Source organism: Pelmatolapia mariae, linkage group LG20 (assembly GCF_036321145.2).
Source record: "Pelmatolapia mariae isolate MD_Pm_ZW linkage group LG20, Pm_UMD_F_2, whole genome shotgun sequence".
In the NCBI taxonomy this organism is placed as follows: Eukaryota; Metazoa; Chordata; class Actinopteri; order Cichliformes; family Cichlidae; genus Pelmatolapia; species Pelmatolapia mariae.
In genome coordinates, this window is record NC_086244.1 from 28,298,033 (window position 1) to 28,313,852 (window position 15,820).

Here is a 15,820-nt window from a genome sequence, read left to right on the forward strand (position 1 = left end):
GCTGTCTTTTGTGTGTTTTGACTTGTGCTCAATTATTGTTATCTAGATCGCAATTCGTGGTTATTTAGGAGTGTGGTCTGGCCTGGTTTTAAACACCGGATGAGAGCACATTCGTGCTGCTGTGAGAAAATGAAAGATGTAATCTACACTGAAGATATTTGTCAACAAATACAACAGCCAGAAGTGGGTTTAAGACTTCATTTTCTCCTGAGAAAGTTGAAAGCATTTAAGAGACTACATCAGGTGAAGGTTTCTTGGTGTTTGGAGAGGTCATACTTTTTTTTATCAGGGGGCATTTTTTTTGCAGCGTTAAACCAAAGTTAAGATGAATTGCAAGTTTGAAAATAGTAAACAAACGAGTAGTGTTTGGCCACAAATATGTTGCACAATTCCTCCTTGAAAGGCAAGAGTTTCCAAATATTATGCAGTCCATGCACATTTTACTACCTCTAACTTTAAAAGAGAAGAGCCAGCAGGAAAGTGTGTTTTTATTTTTATTGAGTGCTTGTGACTCATACTTGACTCTTTTACCTCACTGACTACACAGCCCTGAACAATTGAGGGCTTCACAATACACGAAGAGAGCGCACTATAGTAAATGATCAAAGGAGGGAGAAAATTTAGTTTGCTCTATAAATGCTACACTATTTTCAGTCCACTGAAAGAGTATAAATGAATTTAAGGACAAAACCTGCGTTTCCTCACTAGTCAGAGTGGCACAGTGTTAGGCTGGGCATAGGGAAATCATCGATAAATGATCTGATATCCTGATAGCGATGCACTGTAAAACACGCCCAGCACCACGTTAAGTTTAATGGTCGTAAAAAGCTTGGTCTGGATAGGTTTTGTTACTTTGCTGCCACCACATCTATCCAGTCATTGCAGCTTGTTCAAGTCTCCTGATAGTGACGTGACACTGAACATAGAGGTCAGACAAACTTTGTGTGTTTGTTATAAACAGAGAATTTAGCAATAAAGCAATCTCAGATACAGCTATGTGGCCAGAAATGTTTTGTGTCTATAGAGCATTACTTAAAGACTGAAGATTATTGTTGGTCATGTCTTGAGGAAAAAAGGGGGAAAAAACTGGGATTTTGCTAATCCTTACATCTTGCATATTCCCATCTGATGTTTTGTTGGCTTTTCCTGCTGCCAGTAGCTTAGTGGTTTGTGATTTTCTTTAACTACCACTTAGCCTGTAAACTTGCTAGGCTAGGGTACAGAAGTCTGCCATTAGAGGCTATATGTTGATTACTACTTCAGCGCCGCTTTGGCTGAAAAGCACCTTAATGTTTGGTTTATGGTTTTTCTAAAACAATATGTTTTAGGTCCGGCCAAGAGAACAATTCAGAGTAGCAGAAGGCAGAACATTTGTGCTGTTCCTTTTTTGATTCTTTCTGTCATGTTACTCGCAGAGCTGCTAAGTGGTCAGGGTGTTTTATAGTGTTTCAATTTGAGTGGGATCTCAGGAGCAGCAGTGGGTAAAATTACTTGGAGTCACCTATCCAATGACACACCCCGTCCATCGAATGTTAATCTAGCTGTGTGGCTGTAGTAGGAGCAGCAGTGCCAGCAGAGTAATGATAAGAGAAGTGTAATAACCCTGCTATTTTCCTTTAATGACTAATACGCGTTTGAGTAATGGCAGCTTCCTGCGAATAATGTGTGGCAAAGGCCAGGCAACGCTGAGGAAAATCCCGTTTCACCGTGCTCTGACGCCTCTTTTGTTGGATGATCTGTCAATACACATGCGCTGCAATTCAGTGTTTACATGCCGTGCTCAAACGGCATCTCGCTGTTGTCCTCTACTTTGTCGTATCTTCGTAAATCCCCATAAAGGAGGATTCTCCAAGTCTTGTCTCACAGCCACTTTATTGTCAGTGCTGGAGGTTTGTTTCTGCCATGCTTGACGGCGTTTGAAGCTGTCGTCCATATGTGGCTATCGTGTATTTCACATTCAGAAAGGTTGGGGTTGTGTTTCAAAGAGGGGTGATTAGGCTGATTTATTGTTTTGTTCGAGGCAGTTCTGCTCAAGGGTTTCATATACAGTATTTGATTATGCTTGCGAGAGAGGTTGGTAAGCAGCGAAATGTCTTCTTTTAAAGAGCCGGCACAGGAAATGATGTGTAATCAAGCATCTACATGACATTTGTAATCAAGCGAGTGCATTGCCTTGTATTTATATTCTAATGACTGTGCACACTTGAAGCAGCATTAAGAGGATGCAGTGGACAAAGAAGGCAAGTGGATAAACTGATTTAGCTTTTTACTTTTACAGTGCTTGATATCAGTTTCTTTGCAAGATATCTGGTTGTTACATAGAAAATTAATGCTCTGAACAAAGGAGCAATGTTCGCTCAAAGACCGCTTGATGGGCCATTCAAGTGCTGTATATTCATTAAAAATAACAATCTGTCAGCACTTACTGACAGCACGCGCAACAAGCCAAGCTCTCTTTATTGTTCTCCGAAGATGTTTTTCAGTTCCCGTGCCAAGAGCTGGGTAATTGGCTGTAGCAAAGCCTTGCATGTGTTGTTTTAAGATATTGGACTGACACGCACAGGGCACACTGGCAGAAATGAGGCAAGCGCACTCCCCTTTCCTCCTCCTCCTCTTGTTCTTCTTCCTCCTCCTGGCTTCTGCCAGCAAGTCAGAGGAGGCAAGATGCAGGATGTTGTTTTGTGTTCTCTGACAGCCTCCCTTCACCTCTCATAAGAGGAGATCCAAGCACGCCGCATCATATCTCATCTTTGTTTGATTCAGGCCTCTGCAGCTCCACAATTGTGCCAAGGAGATGGTATCGGCAAGCGCTGCTCGTGTTAACAATCGTGAGCTGTCTTGCTACATACTGCTGGTGGTATTTGATGTGATCAAATCTGCTTTCTGCACAAGCTCAGCCGTGGCGAAGTTGGTCTCACTTCATCTTTACAAACGCTGTCTGTTTCTTATTGGGCTGGGTTTGCGTTGACTCATATCTTAATTAATCAGATATATTTTGTCTGGTGTTATTGCTAAGCATCTCAAGATATGAAAGAAACTTTTCTACATATTTCATCGTACAACTGTCAGTGCTCTTTGTGCTTAATGTGCACAAGTGGTTGGACAGTGGAATTTGTAGAAATCGACTGGAAAAGGAGGCTTTAGCTAACATTTGCGAGCCTTGTGAAGCGACAGCAAATATCTGGGAGTATATGGGAGTTTTACGCATTTGCTGGTTTCCTGTGTGCGCGCCTTACTAATTACCATTTAAAACGCAACATGTAGGCACAGGCCTAGTTTTTCACTTTATTGACATAGCCTATTAATAGCACTTCATGCAAAAAAAAAAGAAGAAGTGTGAATTAAAAAGGAAAGTTAAAAAAAATAATAGTCAGCCATTTGCCATCACGGTAAAGGAGGAAAATGAAATGGTGTAGGATCAGCTGGCTGGCCCCTGAGGAGAAGGAGAAGGAGAAGGGGGGGGGGGGGTGATGATGATGATGATGATGATGAGGAGGAGGAGGAGGAGGAGTACTTTGCTGCTGTGTGTGTCAGTGCTGATTAGGTAAGAGATTGCCTCATGTAATGACACGGCATGGCGCTAGTGGTGCAGAAACACAAACAATGCATACCAGTGTTTTTTACTGCGCACACCCCCTGCAGCTGCCTGCCTGAAGATGTTTATATAGACATATACACTCTAACCAGAATATTTCAACATCTTAGATAGACACCCCCCCACTCCCCGCTCCCTTTCCAGCGACACGCACATTTATTGCATCCGGGAGCCGATAGCCCTCTTTTCTTTTGTAGCACAGATGAAAGATGGGGGTGATTAAAGCAAAGGGGGCACAATGGAGCCTGTGCGGTTTCTCGATCAGTATATGCAGTTAGTATTGACAGCATATATTTAGGCCTACATAACCCGCCAGTTTTATCTGTTTCTATCAGTTTAAACCTAAAGCAAAACGGAGCATATCATAATCTCCTCCTGCTTGTGACGGTTAAGGTTTCTGTAGATGTGTTGGACCTATTATTATATACACAAGTGTGTACTGGGTTTTGATTCATTAGCTTGGTTATTAATAAATCTGCTTCAGGCATAGATTCAGCATGATGTATCTTTTAATAAAATGATATGAAAGCATAAAGCAAAAAAATAAAACCAGACAAAAAACTGATTATAGTAAATGGCCACTACGTGATACTTATCAGAGAGCCTCTTTGATTAGCTAGTCTAAATGATGCAGTTGGTTTAATTGATTGTTTTATAGAGAGATGTGTCAATAACAGCTGTCTGCTGTCCAGACAAACATGCTTTTGTCATTAATTAAAAGTGGCCGTAATGGCTCGTTATGCTGTGTTTTTCTGCACAACACTGGGTATGCAGGACATTGATTTTCAACAGTGTGGATGAGACAAATTGCACATAGATCTTTTTATAATGTGCTGGCTGTGCCGCTCTGCCTCTGTGACTAACACAGATATCGCACTGATGTTGCGGCTACGGCTGCACACGAGGCGCAGTTCGCAGGCTGGAAAGCCTGTGAGTGATGTTTTAATGGAGACGGTCATGCAAGTCAGCGGTGATCTCAGGGTTCACGCTGCCGTAAGGAAACGACCCGGGTGACATTGTGGCTCTCCGCTCCCCTGTACACAAGATGCCTCGGGTAAACTGTGTCCTTGCTTGCCCTTGCAGGTTAGGAACACCTATTGAGCCTGCTGAGCCTTAAGTTTAGACACTGGGACTTTGAGCTGGATCGACTGGGTTTAAAGATGGACATCTTGTCTCTGTACCCCAGTTCCAGCAGCCGGCACAGAGAAAATGAGTTCTGAGGATTGGGTTTAGATTTGCCACTGTAGCACTTCCACTCTGATACACTCTAGCTACCATCAGGGGAAGGTTGTCAGAGAGAGAGGGAGCGAGAGGGAGAGAGAAAACAGCGAAGCACAGCAGTGCTATCTAATAGATCAATTTGTAATAAATCTGTTGCCTCAAGCTGTTGTTGTTCGCTTCAACTCAGTAAAAGGTGTCTGCGTTTCTCAGGCAAGAAAATGCTTGTCAGGCTGGGCATACAGAGCTATCAGTGAATAAGACGCGCCTAAAGCACAGTAAATCATTTTCTCTGTGCTCAGTTTACATAGGTCGAACACACGGCTCTCTTATCAGCGCATTCCATTGGCCAAAAAAGGAGGGTTATGACCAATCAATAGGGCTGAGCGCTGAAATCAGGAAGTAATGCTCCCCTCACATTAAATTTCCCCCCATTATCCAATATGAACCATTAATCATGATGAAGGAGCTATCGATTAGGCTATGAGCCAAGGTTGGTCAATTTATTTGCCAAAAGTCATTGAGTCGGGGCAAGGATGTGTCGACGAAGTGCCGATTTACAAAAACCAAGCGACAGAATTAAAACGACCCCATTATTATGACAACAGTTTGATCTTTAGGGTAACAAAAGAGCAGGCCTCTATAAAAACCACATGGGACCTCTCCGGCTCCTCCTCCACTAGCAGCCATATGGACCGTACTAATTGTGTTTTACGCCAACCATTTTCACCGATCCATCGGGGACTTGTGGAAGTGCTGTAGCTATAATGTCACCAGCAGTGGGCTGGCTCATGAAAGAAACATTAGCAAGCAAGATGAGAAGACAGGAAGGCAATGCACTGCAAGTGTACACAATTATTGATTTTATTTAAATGGAATCTATGCTTTTCTGTTCAGAATCCGATGTCTTTTTAATAATGATTTCTATTATAGCTTTCCCTAGATGGAGCTTTTGTTTGAGAGAGGTGTTCAGTTTAGTCTCACACTTGCACCTTGTCAGAAGGTGAAATCTAATATCTAGGCATGTTGCCAGTGTGTAAAGATATAGCTTTAAAAAGGAGACTTGTAATCCCTTGTATTATCCAGTTTACACCATAAAGATGTTTTATCCAGCGATGTGATAGATTTTTTTTTTTTGCACAGGGGTGGGGGGTCGGGGGTTGTGCTGAGCACTAACAGATCATCTTTCATTCATTTTTGTTTTATGGCTACACAAATGCTTAGGTCGAAGTATTTCCTTTGCCCTTCAGGCCAGGGAGTGGTTATAAAGCGTTTAGAGTGCCAAGTGTGACTGAGGCAAATCTGTGTGTGTTTTAACGTGTCTGTGGCATGCAATCATGAAAAGGGCACATCTATGGAAATTAGATCCCGTGAAAGAGGGGAGGAGCTTTGGAGCGGTGAAAGTGGGGAGGAGGGAGGGGAAAAAAAAAACACGCTCTCGTTTCATTGTGTCCCCTCTAACAGTTTTCTTGTAATTATTGAAATTGATGTTTGCTGTGGAGCTGTAAATCTGCAAGATCTCCTGTTAATAAAGCGGCAGAGGCAGCCGAGCCGTTAGGCTGGGAAATAAAAGGTAATCAAGCCTCCAACATCCTGTCCCTCGCCCCAAAATGAAGCAGCAGAAATCCTAATTAACTGAGAGGATGAGGAGCTCTTACTACACTGCTTGGCTAGTCGATGCCAGAGCTCTGTGCTATACTGTAATGAAGATGCACTGCTAGTTTCCCCCAGCCTCTCTTCTTTTTTTCCCCTCACTCTCTCCCTGCCTTCCAGCTCTCTCTATCTTGCCTGTGGTATTTTCCCCTCTCCTCAGCTCCTTTCCTTCTCTACCTCCTCCTCCTCCTCCCTGCCTTGTCTGTGAAGTTGTGGATGTGACCATTGCTCGGAGTGAGAGGCGCTTTTTGTAGCCTGGAGGTTTCTGGAAGTCCTGCACAGGAAATCGGTGAGCTAGATGATGGCCTCTGTGATGGTTATTGCTGCTTATGTAAAGTGCCGTGAGAGCGAGGGAGAGGCGGCATTGATCTCGTCCCACTGATTTCATAGATCCTCTTTAAGATGACAATACAGTTGTCTTTCTGTGTCATCTTCAAGTGCTCCTGTTTTTCAAATCAGCGATGTAGCAAATGACTCCTGTCATCAGCCGCACATGCTCAAACGGCGTCGTGTCAGCTTTGGGGAGCTGAAAGTCAGGTCATAGCTTGCTTTGCACATATGATTTCATTTTTTTTGTGTGTATTCAGTAATGTTGTTGTTTTTTTTTGTAGTTTTTTTTTTTTTTTTTTTGCTCTGTAACTCTGGTATAAAGCAGCAGCAAGACATGCTCCTCGAGGTGAATGTCATGTTATTAACATCTTTGTTTTTGTGGAAGAGTGAGTGATCATCGGTTGTCTGAAACCCGAGCTTTCCTCAGCCCTCCTGCCAGCTGCTCTTCACTATTTACCTGTAAACTTGTCCTTTTGTCTCTTGCTTTGTCTGTTGATGGCCTCAGAGCTCTTTCTTTGTCCCTACCCCCTACCCCCACCCTCCCTTGTTGTACCAAAGCAGCCCAAAAGCCTCCAGGGATGAACAGACAAATAGAAGACAGCTACAGGTGAGGCTCCGTCCCTCCATTCTCCCCATCTGTCTTTCTCCCCTGTGAGCACTCTGCCAGACAAGTTTTCAGGCACTCAAAAGCAGCAAATCGACTCACTGTAGGATTCACTGTCACTTAGTCGAGCTGGGGCACAGGAGCTCACTGGGAGGCCGGTTTCTCTTCCTTTCTCCATTTCGCCACTTCCTCAAATGAGGAAAACGATATTTGGCGTGGTTCTTTGCATAGCCGAGCTCGATTCCAGCTCCTCGCAATCTTGCTTTGTTTCTTCGTTTATGCATTAGTGTGGCGCTGCAGATGACAGCTTGATTAAGTGCTTGTCACATCTCAAATAATTCCAACTGGATGGGTCCAGTCAGCTGCGCTCCATCTCGATTTGCTCCGGTTAATTTTAAACAGCGCGACTGACGGGCGAGATGGTCGCACGCCGTCGCACGGATCCCTAGTCAAAGTGGTGGACGGTTTTGTTTCCCGTGCACGTGTTTCATGATTGCGATTGAGCACGGGGAGAGCGCCGTCAAAGAGTTTCAGTCTCTGCCTTTTTATTCTTGGCACAAAGCAAACGATCTGCTCGGCACAAAGCCAGCAAAAACTCCGGTAGAGAAAGCTGGCATCTGGCTTCGCATCGTGCGTGTGCACTCTGATGCATCCACGAGAGCATCGACATGCGCCCTTGGTGTAATGAAAGCCAAAAATTCTCATAACAGTAGGAGTTTAAATTTCTCTCCTAAGTGCAGCGGCTTCCTCACAGGGAAGAGATTCACCAGCACCTCTGACAGCCCTCAGAGACCCTTTCCTGGAGAACCAGCAGCCCTCCCTTTCTTCTCCCTGTTTCCCTCTGTATTTAGCACTCAGCCTTTTCCTCTAATCAACAACAGGCTTGTGAAAATCTCTACATAAAACACACAGTGCTACTTTTTTTTCCCCCTTTCTCTCTTTTCTTCTGCCTGATTCTTCCCCAGAGTTCTTTTTTTTGTCTTGCCTGTGTAGCTGCTGCTATAAAGAGGATGACAACAGGCAGAGGAAACTAAAAGGACGAATTGTCTTTACCTCCCCCCCCTTTTTTTGCTTTTCACTTTATCACTCTGCCTCGCTAATGCAGCTGCTTACATTACACGGGGCTCGTTCACTTTATATTTGCTGTCGCAGGGAGATAAAGACGATGAAAGTGAGAAATATGCGTGGCAATCTTTGGGAATTTAGCTTAGGAATGTGGATACATGTAAGAAAAGAGATCATACTGGCTGTTTTTTTTCTCCTTTTTTCAAACGTGTATTTTCTTCTTTTTTTCTTTTTTTTTGTTTCATGGGTAAATGGAGCTCATGGGGCACGGGAATCGACAGGCGCGTTTTAATTGTTTGTGACATGTGAAATGAGAAACAATAACGTGCGACTACTACAGGGCCCATGAGATTACAGTCTGGTCGGCTGCTTAAAGGAGTGTCAGAGAGATGCATTACCACATCTCTGTTTCCCTTTCTGCCCTCTGAGCCATAAACCACTCACAAGCATTTAGCCAGCAGTGATTTCTCCTCCGCTCACCTCCTCACCCTGTTTTGTGATCCTGTGGAGAGCATACCGTTAGAAAACCTCCCAGGCTTCCTAAACGAATCCTCTGTGTGTCTGTGTGTCTCTGCTTGCAGCCTTGGTACTCGGCAAATATCTGCAGCACCACCTGATTTGACTTGGTAATGGGGCATTGATGAGTCTGGGGGGAAATCGGGGGGGAGAAAGAAGAAGGAAAAAAATAGGCACAAAATTGTACAGCCCCAAACCCACTACAGTGAGGCGGCACCAAACACGGCGTCAGTTTCTCAATAGCAATTGACAGAAATGGAAAAAAGAGAGGGTGAGGTAAAAATGGAGGACTATAGAGATATAGCTGTCATCTGTTGATGCCTGCAGCTGCCTGCTATTGCTACAGGGGGAGAAAAAAAGCCAAGAGGTGGAGATGAGCTTCAACACCCAGGCTTTAACTCGATTTGTTTTTTTGTTTCTGCTGTTGTTGTTTTTTCTTTTGCCTCCACTGTCCTGAAAAAGCAGGTTTTCTAAGCAGAACAGCAGATTATTTACATCCTTTAGCAGAGCTCATTTCTCACAGAATACTGAGTTGTGTGTGGAGGACATAAAATGCAGCCAAGCCAAGCAGAGCACAGGAGATAAAAGCAAGATCGCTTAAGCACTCTCTGTTACCTCTAAAGCACATTTCTATTGCTGTTGATGTAGCCACTAGTCTAATAATTCATCTTCCCTAGTCTTTTTTTTTTTTTAAATCACAGCTAGCCTTGTGCACACACAGACATACACGCACACGCGCCCACACACAGTAACCGCTCTCAAACACAAATTCCCCTCTCTGCTGAGGGTAGACCCCTTCTAATATAAAACAAGCAATTCAAAGATGAAATGCTCGTCATCCTGCCGTCTCACCACGGCCAACAGATGAGTAGTGCTGCTAACAAAAAGCAGGGACTGACTGCGCCCAGCTCCCTCGCAGGGGCATCTTGTCTATGTTATCACTCCAGCTAGTGCTGCAATTAATATTAATGTGCTTTAAAGCACGCTCCAGCAGCCCCGCTTCCCTCGCTCCTCTCTCGTTTGCTCGTCTGTGTGTGTGCGCATGTGTGGATGTGTGTTTGTTACTCAGGAGGAAAAGAGCAATAAAGCCAGCATGGGATAAGAATCTAGGCAGGATATGACAGTCCTCATGTCAGCTGTCGTAGAGCTGGAGGGATATGTGGATAAAGACAAGGGATGAAGCTGAATCCCAACCAGCCAAACAGGCAGGTAGTACGGCTTGTAGGTGGAGGCTTCCAGTGTTCACAGCGGCTGGGCTGGGGGCTGTGCACAGCCTGTTTATTTAGTCATGTTGTAATAATGCTTGACCTTTTCTTTCAAGTCCGCAGGCTGACCTTTAGCACCTTACTCCTCTGCAAATCAGTGTGTTCGTGCATGTGTGTGTCACGTAAACACACACACACACTCATGCAGAGGGAGAGTGAGACAAGCACCTCCTTTGCAGGGAGCTTCATGGTCTGCCAGCTCTAGGAGTGGATTGTTCCAAATTAGTATGCATTAGGTGGTTAGTGCAAAGCATTTAATTATGCGAGATGGCACTAAACTGTCTATGTTATGATTAGCCCAACACGTTACAACTTTAATCTCTTCATTCCCCCCCCCTCTTTCTGCGGGTGAAGAGGAGATACATTGGGGGATATGTGGGGTGGTGGCTTATTAGGGATAAGTTTATGATTTTTCAAGTCTGTCTTAAAGCAATGCTGATTTGCCTGTATTCTCATGAGTGTAGGTGTTGATACCTGTAACAATTCCTGCTCTCCACTTTGGACCTTATGCTTTTCCCTGTAATGCAGTTACACTGTAAGAAATTGGGGGTGAATTGCATAGCCCTCTTTCAGTGCACATTAAATTCCTCTGTGGCACATAATAAGCTTCAACAGTCCCGCTATGCTAAATCTAGCTGGTATCTTTTTAGAGTTAATATCTATTTAGCACAAATTTCCTCCGTTTTTGTTTCTTAAGTTAGCTCCCTGTGGAGCTCCTGTGGGAGGACACTTTAACTTGGAAGTGAATGTTTCCTGCAGATGTGATAGCATGAGTAGTTTTTTCCATATTTGTGGTTTGGGACAGAAACAATTAGCTAATAATGTGTCTAATTGTGTTTGGAGTATGGCTGTGTGACGACATTACTAGCTGCCCATGACGCAGCTAATACGGTGGGTGTACTGGCGCTTTAAGACCTTTCCATTTGTTTACCTTAATTTCTTCTTTTATGACGTAGTATTTTTATGTGCTTTTATAGGGGCTCTATAGTGTAGTGGTTTACACGTTTGCCTAATAAGCAGACGGTAGCTGGTTTGATCCTCGAAGGAGACACAAGCCCTGCTGTAGTGACCCTCCTTTGAATAAGGGAGCAGCCAAAAGTAGCTTTTATTTTTTTGTGCGTTTATCTGAGGTGTTGTGAAAGTAAAAGGCGATCTCGTAAGACGTTCCTTAGAGAGATCAAGAGTGGACCGTGTTGCTACTGGTGGAGAAAACTGACATAAATACACTGCTGGCACAGCTGAGCTGGGCTTGGAGAAGGATTGCCACAGCAGGAGAGGTGCTATGAGAAGAAGGCTGAAAAGCACAGCTATGTCATCATAAGCTGACCTACCAACAAAGAAGAGAGGGTTAAGTGCAAAAAAAACCCCAAAAAAACCCCAAACTAGATGTATTGGTAATTATTAGTCAACCAGCGTAATATGGAGAAGTAAGGGCGAGATGTTGCTAAAAAGGCCGCAGAGATTACTTTCCAGTTAGCAGCTCATTTGTTACATTATTTGCCTCACCTATATAGAATCGCATCTACAGTGTCAGTGAGTGTATCTCCCAAGAGCATGTGTTAATATGGTAATCGAGAGGTTGTGATCTTGATCTATTTTTGTATGAATCTCTTCTTAAATTCCAAATCCGCACTTGAGATCAGTTCTCTTTGTAACATGAGTGATAAGTCAGCCAACAAAACCTACACGTGGCTACTTTAAGGTGTCCATCCTCCGAGCTTGGCAAGGAAGAAATAGAGGGGAGTTTTTGCTAAATAGACTGTGTTTCTGAAATATTGGCATTTTACCTCGGACAAACTTGGCAGTGCATTCTGTCACCTATTTCTTAGAGCGTTGTTGTGTTCTGGGGAAAAACCTTTGGTGCCCAGATGGAGAGCAGCGGAGAGAGTCACAGCTTCTCACATACACGTGGGTACATCAGTTTTATTTTAAGTCACAGAGTCTTGAAAAATCCCATCCTTTAAGAAACGCTGGCATATTCCCATTAGATGTCACAAGTATCCTCACTATCTCTGCAGCTAATGCTTTCTCCCTAGAAGGAGTTTGGTATTTCGCTTGTCTCCCCTCCTTCACTCCCCCTCAGATACTTTGTCAGACGATATTGAATCAAGCCTTTTATGTGTGTACGTGCATATCCCCGCTCTCTGTTTTCACTGAGCCGCTTTTCATGGAAGGCAGGCCTTTTTAATCTTGGGCAGCAGTGGCAGAAGCAGCCTGGGCAGAGTCGGAGCGAACCAGGCAGCCATCCAGCCAGGCAGTCAGTCGCTGCAGCGGAGCCCCAGCAGCTCCCCGGAGGAACCCATTATACAGGAGAGATATCAAACCATGAATCATTTACGCCAATCCTCCCATCCCCTCCCTTCACCTACCTTTGCACGCAGCCCTGACGCCCGGCCCCGGCCGCCTGCTTGCCGCTGTCTGCATCATTAATGAATGATTATTGCATTTCATAAACATGGAGCTACAGTAATTAAAGTGTTATCGATCCCTTCCACGTTGACTCCAAGGTGAAGAGAAATGTTTGTGCGTCCTCCACTTACACATTTTTTTGTCACAGTGCTGGGTAGAAAAAGTCCTTCTAGGAACAATAGGCAGTGATTTATTTAGCCTGCGGGCATGATACATATTTTTTTCTCTGTTTAGACACTTGAGATGTAGTCTTGAATCAGAGAGGATGATGAAGATAGAGCTGGGTGGGGTTTGCGGGTTGCCTCTCATTGTGCAGCATGTCGGTGGTGTTGGAGTGTTTCCCTATGTTAGTGTTTGGTGTTTTGCGTAAAAGGTGGAAGGACATGGAGGTTAATGTGCTGGAAAAGAGTGATTTAGGTCAGTGGTCGTGTCTGCATCTGTCACTCTGACAAGCTGGTGCTTTAGGAGGCTGTGTGGTGTTGAATAAAGGAGAGAGTGAAAGACAAGTGAGGAGAGAGCCGGCTCTTTCAAATGGAAAAGAGGAAAACCTGACTTGACTGTGATTTGCGCTCTCAGCGACAGGCACAGTGTTACAAGCAGCCGTTTGATATAAACCTAATCAGTTTCGCCTCTTTATTGAGGATCAAGACAGTTAAAAGTCTTCAAATAAGTGCACGTGTCCCTGCCTCCCTTCCATCTGTTTTCCTTCTTTACTCCCTCTGCCCTGCTGTCATTTCTCCCGGTCATTTTTTCCTCCTCTCATCTCATTTTCACCATGCTTGTCTCTTTTGCGCTCTTAACATCTTTCCACTGTTTCCTCATTCCTCAGCCGCCACCTCCCTCCCCCGACCGTTTCAATCAGGAGGGCACTTCAGCTTCTGCGTAAATATCACAATCGCGTTAGGAGGCAACAATTGTGTAATTCTAGACTGATAGCAATGTTTAAAATAACAATTTGGCCAATAGCAGAGGGAGACGTTTGTTTGTTTTTTTACATTTTGGGTTCCTCCTTTTGTTCGCGGGGAACAACGAAATCTCGATTATGAATAAATAACTGTTTGAAAGTATTTCGATCTATCTCTACATGTTACAAATGTGCAAAACTGGATCTGCAAGGACACACAGTATATAAACACGGGCCACAGTCAATAGGCCGATGTCACTTATTTGACGTCGTTCCAATCAGTGAAGAGAAAAGAATCAAGAATCTATTCTGCCATTCATTAATGAATGGGATGTTTGTTTGTTTTGTTTTGTTTTGTTTTGGGGTTTTTTTGGTGCTGTGTGCCCTTTAGCTGTGTAGATTGAATGCAACTTACCCTCCATAGTTATCAGTAAAATTTCCCTTTCCATTTCAGCACCTAAATGGATATTTTCCCGGGAATTATTTATTTTCATAGACGCAGATTTTAATAGGCTCTTTGTTAAAACTAACTAAATGTTTATTCACAGCTGTTGTTTGTTTTCACCCAAAAAAAAAGCGCTAAATAAAGTCATCACAAATATGGAGTCGTTAAGGACGACATAAAAATGCGAAAAGCAGATTGATCGAGCCATTAAGTGCGAGATAGCCCGGTTCAGCGAGCTCGTGCTGATTAGTAGCCTTTTCTCCCTGCCCTGTGCCTTGTCCCTTTTGTTAGTGAGCCACATGGCTCTCTACAGGGCTTAGTCTAATCAGTGCTAAATATTCAGCGGTAGCCCGTAGCCTAATCAGGCAGAGCATAATCATTGTCAACCAATTGCATTCCTCTTGACCTCCCAGATGGAGGTAAACTGCACAGCCTCTCCATAGCACCGCCTCAATTACTGCAGTAGTAATGGTGATAAAGAAGAGCACAAGCTCAAATGAAAATGGCTGATTGATGTGGACACACATGGCTCATATTTGGATTATAAGGAAGAACATTACGGGCGTTAGGGGCACAGTCATGGTGCAGGATTCGAATCATTGACCAGGTATTTAGTGAATTTTTGCCCTGTTGTGAAATACGACAGCATCCCCAGGGGTCCTGCCACCTAAAGCACAACCCTCTTGTTCCTCCTCTGCTGCAGTGTCAAGGGGGTGGGACTGTATATCTAAAATGCTCATGTGTGCTGCCTGTGACTGGCCCTCTTATGCTAGTGACAGCTGTGGGGTCAGAACAAAAAGCTGTCTATTTCCGAAGCAGCCATCCCTCTTCTTTCTCAGAAACACACACACACACACACACACACACACACACACATGTCTGGTTTGCTATCCTCGTGGGGACATCCCATTGACATAATGCTTTCCCTAGCCCCTTACCCTAACCCTAACCATTAAAAATGAATGCCTAACCCTAACCCTTACCCTAAACTTAACCATAACCTAATTGTAACCCTGACAGTAAAACCGCATTTTGAGTGTGAAAATTGCTTTCAACCCCGAGGGGACCTGGATTTTGGTCCCCACGGTGCAGAAAGTCCCCACCAGGATAGTAAAAGTCAGATTTTGGTCCCCACCAGGATAGTACGAACCCGTACACACACACACACACACACACACACACACACACACACACACACACACACACACACACACACACACACACACACACACACACACAAAGAGAGAAAGAGCCAGTTGGAGATTTGCGGAAATTGCTTGTTTTCACTGTTGAGGCATTCATCAATTATGGCTTCCAATCAAAGAATTAATAGTGTTTCAGTGTGATTTGTTTATATTTTAGTTTGTCTGATTAACTAAAAAACTGAAACATAATTTCTGTTAATAAAAAAATACTCACATTTTGAGAAGGTGTAATGTTAGTTGATGAATTATAGTTTTTTTTTTTATGCTTTAATACATTGATTGATTTATTTGTTTAAGGACTTTGAAGATTATTTTGCTGATGGGCAGTTCAGAGCTCTTCTTGTTGTCAGACTGCTCTTCAGTTGTTTCTGTTGATCCAGGCTGAGAGCATGAATAGAGGGATGTAACTAATTGACCCTGGCACCTTAAAGGGGCTGAGGTAGAGTTGGGGAGCAGGTGCTGAGTGGGTTGCCCACCGTCTCTCACGCCGGTCCTCGTCTCGGCGTGCGTATCCCCGCTGAGCACCAAACACTCCCCGCTGACCGATTGGCTCACGCGGCTCTCTGTAAGTGCATTGATGCTGGATGCCTTAGCCTGCGTGAGCAGCATAA

At 44.0% G+C, this 15,820-nt stretch overlaps 1 protein-coding gene across 2 annotated transcripts in view; it reads left to right on the top strand.

Moving 5' to 3' along the window:
* rerea (arginine-glutamic acid dipeptide (RE) repeats a) overlaps positions 1–15,820 on the top strand; it is a 125,259-nt gene that overhangs the window by 803 nt on the left and 108,636 nt on the right. The window lies entirely within an intron of this gene.